Below are 8,766 nucleotides of genomic sequence, written 5' to 3'. Positions count from 1 at the left end.
GTTTATCTTATCTTTTGTTTCCTCTGTCTCTTCCTTTTCTCCTATTCTCTTTCTCTCGTCTTCTCCGACCTAATTTTCCTCTCAGCCTCTCTCTTTCTTGGTTATTCCCCTCTCTCACTCTCTCATCGTATCTCTATCTCTTCGTATTTTTCATCTCTCTATCTTTTTTCCTCTTTCTCTCTGTCTCATTCTCTCTCTCTTTCTCTCATTCTCTCACCCCTCCACCCCGTCCTCTCTCTCTCTCTCTCATTCTTTCATCCCTCCACCCCGTCCCCCCTCCTCTCTCTCTATCTCATTCTTTTATTTTTCATCTCTCTATCTTTTTTCCTCTCTTTCTCTCTGTCTCATTCTCTCTCTCTCTCATTCTCTCATCCCTCCACCCCGTCCCCCCCCCCTCTCTCTCTCTCTCTCTCATCCCTCCACCCCGTCCCCCCTCCTCTCTCTCTCATCCCTCCCCCCCGCCCCCCTCCTCTCTCTCTCTCTCTCTCATCCCTCCACCCCGTCCCCCCTCCTCTCTCTCTCTCTCTTATCCCTCCCCCCCGCCCCCCTCCTCTCTCTCTCTCTCTCTCATCCCTCCACCCCGCCCCCCTCCTCTCTCTCTCTCTCATCCCTCCCCCCCGCCCCCCCCCTCTCTCTCTCTCTCTCTCATCCCTCCACCCCGCCCCCCTCCTCTCTCTCTCTCATCCCTCCACCCCGTCCCCCCTCCTCTCTCTCTCTCTCATCCCTCCACCCCGCCCCCCCTCCTCACTCTCTCTCTCATTCTTTCATCCCTCCCCCCCTCTCTCTCTCTCTGTTCTTGCTCAGTCCTCCCCCCCCCCTTCTCTCTCTCTCAATCATCCATTTCCCTCACATCCTCTCCCCCCCCCCTCACTCTCTCACTCATCCCTCCTCCACCCCCCGCCCCCCCCTCCTCTCTCTCTCTCATCCCCTTCCCTCCCCCCCCCCCTCTCTTCTCTCTCTCATCCTCCCCCCCCCCCCCCACTCCTCTCTCTCTCATCCCCCCCCCCCTCCCCCTTCTCTCTCTGTCTCTTCTCTCTATCATCATTCTCTCATCCTCACAATCACACCGATCCCCCCTCCCTCTCTCTCTCTCATTCCTAATTCATCCCGTCCTCCCCTCTCTCTCTCTCTCTCTCATTTTCTCTCAATCCCTTCCACCCCGTCCCCCTCATCCTCTCTCTCTCGACTCTCTCATTCATTCTCTGTTCATCCCTCCACCACAGCCCCCTCTCTCTCTCTCGTACATCTTCTCCATCCCGTCCACCCTGCCCTGCCCCTCCTCTCTCGCTCTCTCCTCTGCGGTTTCCACCACCACGCCACAGCCCAGAAATCCTTCGAGATGTGCGAAACCGTGAGGATTCTCAAAAACTCTCGGAAAAAAGCAAAGATTCTACACGGAGAGAATCAATAAGCCTTTGCGGTCACTGTCCCAAGGCAATTGACGAGGGAGTGGATCCTCTCTCCGCCCATGACAGTCAGGGAGTGGATATCCCTTCGGATCATGACAGCCGTTCCTACACATTCAGTTGAGCGAAAAGTGAAGCGCGTGCGTGCGTGCGTACGTATTAGCTTGTCTGTGTGAAAAGTATTGCAAGGTTTAAGGTTGATTATAAAACAATAATCTTAATTAAAGTATTGATAATAATGATCATCATAATGATAATGCTGATAATAATAGTGATAATGATGATAATGATAATCATCATTATTATCACCAGCATATCTGTTACTGTCATTTTTATCCTCATAATTGTTATTGTGTATTTAAACTATGTGTCTGAAGGGATTGGCTGTAAACGAATATTATCCTTTAAGATTTCGTAGATCATTGTTTTTTTAATGAATTTCAGTAAATGCATCCTATTATAAAGCCTAATTGACTTGCAGACTTGAAGTGTGTCCTAGAATCAATAGGTAATTTTTATCTGTGTCATCACTCGGGCGTGAGATGCAGTGATGTGTTTGTTTGTTTGTTAAACTTGATTACATTGACTTAATAGCATTGGTTTATGATTGAATTTCGCATTCATATATGCTAAAACAGAGATAATTGGTACTTATCTCTTTCGGAATATTGATATCTTATTGAGTGCATTTGCAAGAAAAGTTGTGGAATCTGTTCTGTTATGATATATGGAATTTTATTCACTTAATGTATATCAGTAGATGAAAGGTATATAGTGATTTGGTTAATGTTGTTATTCATGTGAATAGCATTGCAACATGTATTAGTGTTTAACAACATTTAAGGCTGATATTAATTTAATGAAGCATGCTATCCCTGAATGCTGATGAGCATCTGTTATACAAATATCATTATTATTGATAGTAATATCCTAATTATCCTCATCATTATTAGTATTATCCTTATCATGATTTTTATTTTTATTAGTATCATTATCAATAATATCAATACTGTCATAATTATCAATACTATTAATATTGTCATCATTATCGATATTACACAAACCCCCTCAAAGGCCAATCGAGCCAATCCCTAACTGATTATGATGCCGTTCCCCTTCCACTCTAGAAATACATTTTATCATTCTATTCAAAATACCTTTTCAAAATTGAGACGAAAGTGGCTCCCAACAGACGTCCGTTTCCTTTCGTGCGTCGAGATCATCTGAAGAAGGACGAGGGAATCCATGGAAGTAGAAGTGTGGACCCCGTTTTCCCTTCCTTGTTTACCCGCGCAGTTTGAATTATTGGGAACTATTTCAGATCACTATTACGCATTTTTTACAAATTAAAAATTTTGAATGTAATATAAACAATTTACTATCAGATAATGAAAAAATAATTAGTAAAATAATCACTTTTTTAAAGGAGACAAAACTTTATGACCTTCTTTAGATTGATAAAATAAAATGGAATCATTGGCTTAATAACCTTGGCCTGTGCCGCTGGTTGATAGCCAATAAATCCAACAAGCAAGCAAGCTATTACGCATTATTTGCATAGTCATTTACGCTAAATTTTGGACTTTCAAATTAATGAATATGTCTTACGTGAAACTCAGAAGGTTGTATTATCACTAGACTAATTAAAAAGGATCGGTGATGTATACAATATCAAAAGGTTTAGAATAAATATCCGATCCTAACTGCACGTAAATGTAAATATTATATCAAATATATATAATCTATATATATATATGATAAATATTATATACCAATGTGTGTGTGAAATGTATAAATATGTATAAAAATATATATGATATAAATAAGTAAATATATATGTAATAAATATATATATATCATATATATATATATATATCTATTATAATATATATAAAAGGCCTATCTGCAATTATGCCAAAAACCTCGCAAAAATTGCTGCGTCTTCAAGTTCTATTGCCAAAGAGCTCGACCCGCCCACGGGCGTACCAACCTATCCTGTAGGGCGCCACGGACGCAATCGCGAACCCTCGCCGAATGCTAAAAGCCTAATATATCCTGATTTTAATTTTCTGCGGTCTCATTCAACCGTAAAAGAGTAACTAATGATGGTTTACAGCAAAATGTAACAAAGACGTAAGATTATAATGTATAACATATTGCATATATAACATTCTGTATGTATATATGTGTGTAGTATAAATATATATATATATATATATATAATATATAAATATATATATATAAACATAACACCCACACATAGACACAGTAGTTAATATAAAATCATAATCATAGTCTTAAATCATTCTAAATGTCATATGTTATATATATATATATATATAAATTATATATTATATATTGTGTGTGTATGTATATTTACGTACGTATGATTTCTGAACACTGTACGTTAATATTATAATCATTAACATTGTTATAATCATTATCATTATAACTATTATTCTATACTATCATTGTCCCTAAAAAAAAAATTTTTTAAAAATAACTACGATTGACATGAACCAATAACCCCATACTTTTTGTGTATCCGGTAACAACCTCACATCATCTACTAATATACTAAAACACTACCAATCCTTATTGTAGTCAAAAATACACTCCCACAAAACCATAAACCATATAATAATTTGTTCTCGTCGTCTCACACTCAGAACAGCATATAACATTTTCCCATCCGTCTGAAATGCAAAAAAACAAAAAAAACAAAAACAGGAGTAACAAACACAACAAAAAACGGTCATGTTGTTTTTTTTTTTTTTTCTCGCAATTTTTGGTAACATATTTATTAGACCTGCGCCTTGTAATTGTCTTCAACGTGTGAAATTTTTACTATATCTTCTTGTATGAGTTAGTTAAGAAAACACCTGCTCAATAGTCAACGCTGTTTTATTAAAATGATTGAACAACGTTAGACTACGACACGACAGGAAATACGAGTTTACCGAGATATGGACCCGGAGAGGGCGACTGACTCGGAACATACAAACAAAGGAAGGGAACATGCGCCAACATAACGAAACACGATGAGATTGACATATTAAGTTAAAATACCGGATTGATTGTCTATTAGAGTTAATTATACCGGTTTGATTGTCTATTATAATTAATATACCGTTGGTTAAAAATGTTTCCAATGATACAGCATATTCAACTTTATAACAATACACATCCTTCACTTACTCTCTTGTCTTATAAAGTATCTTATATTTCTTAATCTTTGTCTTCCAAGCCATCTATCTTTGGCTTCTTTGTATGAGGTATTATCTAAATGTCATAACTCATTATCTTATTCTGATTTGATCCTTGACTAATTAAAGTCTTCGCCATATATTACTCACTCGTTGAAAAGGTATCTTGTCTACTTGTCCGCTTGTCCTTCAGCCCTTGCACAGCCCACGTTTACGAGGTCCTGGTTCACACTCCCGAATACTGGACCTGGTAAATTAATACTTAAAAAAAAAAAAAAAAAAAAAAAAAGTCCAGCCATCATAAAAGAAACGGTACGTTCAAGTTCCCGTCGTTAATGATTTTATTTAATCTTCTTAGACAACCTGGTATCTCTGGCTCATTATTTTAAGTTCTAAGTACGGAAAAAAAAAACAAGTGCCTTATCTGGTATGGCTTATTGCATCAACTCTTATGAAACAAATGACTGTGCAGGCAGTTCGCATCCTCTCGAGGCCTGGTGGTTGAGAAAAGCATAATGTCTGCCACCATTAAGCCTTAAAATGATCTGTTTCCAAAATTGCAACATATATTTCATCTTATTTTCATCTTATTGTCAATATCATTTTCGAGCCTTTATCACGTTCTCAATCATCAGCTAAAGGTGTCTCTCTCTCTCTCTCTCTTTGTTTCTCTCTCTCTCTCTCTTTGTTTTTCTCTCTCTCTCTTTGTTTCTCTCTCTCTCTCTCTCTCTCTTTGTTTCTCTTTCTCTCTCTCTCTTTGTTTTTTTTTCTCTCTTTGTTTCTCTCTCTCTGTCTGTCTGTCTCTCTGTCTCTCTCTCTGTCTGTCTCTCCCTCTTTCTCTCTCTCTTTGTTTCTCTCTCTCTCTCTCTCTCTCTCGATTTTTATTCCTCCCTCCCTCTTTCCCTCCACCACTTTTTCTTGTTCTCGCGCTCTCTCTTTCTCTCTCTCTCTCTCTCTCTCTCTGAAGCACACCTTCAGAGGAAACAGAGGCAGAGTGTCCATATCTATTGTCAAAGAGTTATAACTCTATGCAAATATACTTGTATAGGTGTTACTAAATTTGTTCATGAGAAAGGTGTAAATTCTATCTACAGGTAAGGCATTAATCACTTCACTGCCTTCTATTTGTTTACCGACAGAAGAAGGTTTAAAGTATAAGAATTGGTAAACAAAATGCAGTATTCAGTTGAAGATGGAATTGCCAATACTTGATATATTTGGTCAGTGGCATTATTCAGTCAATTCCGATTCCTTTGATATGGCTAATGAAATTATCATAAATATATAAATATTAAGATCACGTATATATATATATAAAATATATATATGTAGTATAAATATATATATATATAATATATATAAATAATATAATATAAATTATATACAAGTATGTATGTATAATATATATATAAAATAAAAATATAAATATATATATATTATATATATAATGATCAACTTCCGTTCAACTCGTTAAGGCAATTTAGAAACTTTCAAATAATTGTGCTTTGGTGTTGTGCATTCGTCAAGCAATCAGCTGAGATAAATTTCCAAGCATGAAAAAAGTTATTCTTTTAGGATTGGTTAGTTAAGAATTGTGCAAATGATTAACTGGTTGACTGATGCATTATACAGTCAATGTCCATAACCACTTCTCCTAGCTCACTAACTGTAACAATAAGAATCAATAGTATATTATTCAGTATTTATTATTTTTTTTTTAGTCAAATTTCATGTCCCAGACTGTGAAGAAAGCTTCTCTACGGCCTCAAATACTCCATTATTATATTCCTAAAACACTATTATGACTAAATGATAGAGGGATTTGTCCAGAACTATGAAAAAAAAATATATAAAGTGTTTATAATCATAATTCATCTGAATATTTGACAAACAAAATCATCTTTTCCCTCAGCATCTCGGCCAGTATCCAAATTGGGAAATACCCCCCCCCACCCCCCCCTCGTAGCCAACATAACGATGTACTGCCAATTACGAAACAATAAAAACACTCGTTTAAGTCATAATTCGTATCATTTGCTTGTTAGATGTGAACCAGGTTGTAACTTAGGAACAGAGAAGTGCATTAGTATTTGAGCGTCTGGCGTGGGAAAACACACACCTACACGAGTAAGTATATATGTAAATATGAATATATATATAATATATATATATATAAATATATGAGTTTTTAAATTATATAATATATGTATGTAGTGTGTTGTGTGAATGTAAAGTAAATGTTTATATTTGTATATTATAATATATTACATGTATCATATATAATATATCTATATAAGAAATATATAAATATAAAATAAAATAATTATATATATGCATATATACGTATGTACTAAGAACAATATTTGTGTTCAGTGAATGTGTGTAATATAAATAAATCTACCGATATAGATATATAGACATGTACAATAAGCATCTAAATAAAAAAATAGGAGTAGAGAATCTTTATTAATCCGGTGTTAATAACCCTGTTAATATCAAAATTAACTTATACCTCCTATTACTATTGAAATAACCCCAATATCAACCTAATATCGCATGAAGACAAGACAAATATACTCCTTCTACATTTTACGTAAAAACACAGATAATCTCCAAAATAGAAAGTCCTTTAAATGCAATGATAACAATCCAAACAATTATATAGAATACGAAGTAAATTCTGACTTAAAAGCGTAGTAGCCCGTTAACAGACTCCCATTATGCAGGCCCGAAAAAAAAAAAAAAAAAAAAAAAAAAAAAAAAAAACAACAACTTAAAAGCTGTCCTGATCAGAATGCTGAGTGTTTCAAATTTATTTCATGCGCATTGGAGACAAATGATAATGCTGATGATTATGGTGCTACGTAGCATAGGCGGTAGAATAGGAAAGATAAGAATAGTGTCACACAACATACACACAAGCACAAACACACAAACACAATACCAACACACATACAACACCCACACACATACACACACAAACATAGCATACACACACCACACCAATTGTGGTTTTTGGGGTGGTGTTGGGTTGGTGGGGGGCACACACACACACACACAAACCTGCACGCAATCACGCATGTGATGGTAATAACAAAAATAATGATATTGATGGTGATAATAATGATAATGATAATGACAATAATGATAATAACAATACTCCGACTACTACTAGTAGTAGTGATGATAAAGGTAAGATAATTACAATAATGAAAATAGTAATGAAAATGATTATCATAATGATAGTGATAATAACAATATCAATGAGCTTAATGTTAATGGTGATAAAACTGATAATGATAATGACAATGATGATTATAACAGAAGTTATTATAACGAGAATGAAAAGACCAATGATAATGATAATGGCAATGACGCTACAAATCATAATAAAGAAAAAAAAAATAATGATAACGATAATGATAATATTAACAATAATATCGAAAAAAACAACAACAACAAAATAAACAATAATGATAATAACTAAAAGAGTAACAATAATAAAAGTGTAAAAAGACACCATAAACGAAGACCAGTGTCTGCTCTATTGTGTGTACGTATTACGGTGTTTACTTTACCTTCATGATAATAAGAATCACTTAATTTTGAAATGAAGAAGTGACTGAGTTTGATTTAAATCTCAGTTACGGAAGAGGAATGAGAATGGCGATTTCATTTTCATCTATGAAATGATGCTTTTAAGACAGGAATATAAGAAATGGGAGATGATTGCAAGAAATCGCAATTAATTATATATATCAAAAACAAGGGTGTGATTAGTGATGATAATAATCATGGAAATGCTTATGATAATTATTAGCAAAATCTGTAACAAAAACAACCATAATAGCAAAAACAATTTAAAAAATAATTTATTAACACTAATAATGATACATTGAACTAACAAGAACAACGATGATGATAATGATGATGGTGATATAGTAATGACATTGATAAGACTATGATTGATAATGATTCTAAGAAAAATGATAGTAATCAGAATGACAATAAGGGTAATAATAATAATAATAGTAATAATAAGGAGGATAATTATCATTACAACAATAATGATAACAACAATAATAACGATAGTGACAGTAACAATAATAACAATGATAGTGACAACAACAACAACAACAGCAACAACAAAAATA

This window comes from Penaeus japonicus, unplaced genomic scaffold, assembly GCF_977035675.1.
Source record: "Penaeus japonicus unplaced genomic scaffold, GWHDUDI00000001_assembly GWHDUDI00000028, whole genome shotgun sequence".
NCBI lineage: Eukaryota > Metazoa > Arthropoda > Malacostraca > Decapoda > Penaeidae > Penaeus > Penaeus japonicus.
This window is presented reverse-complemented; position numbering follows the sequence as displayed.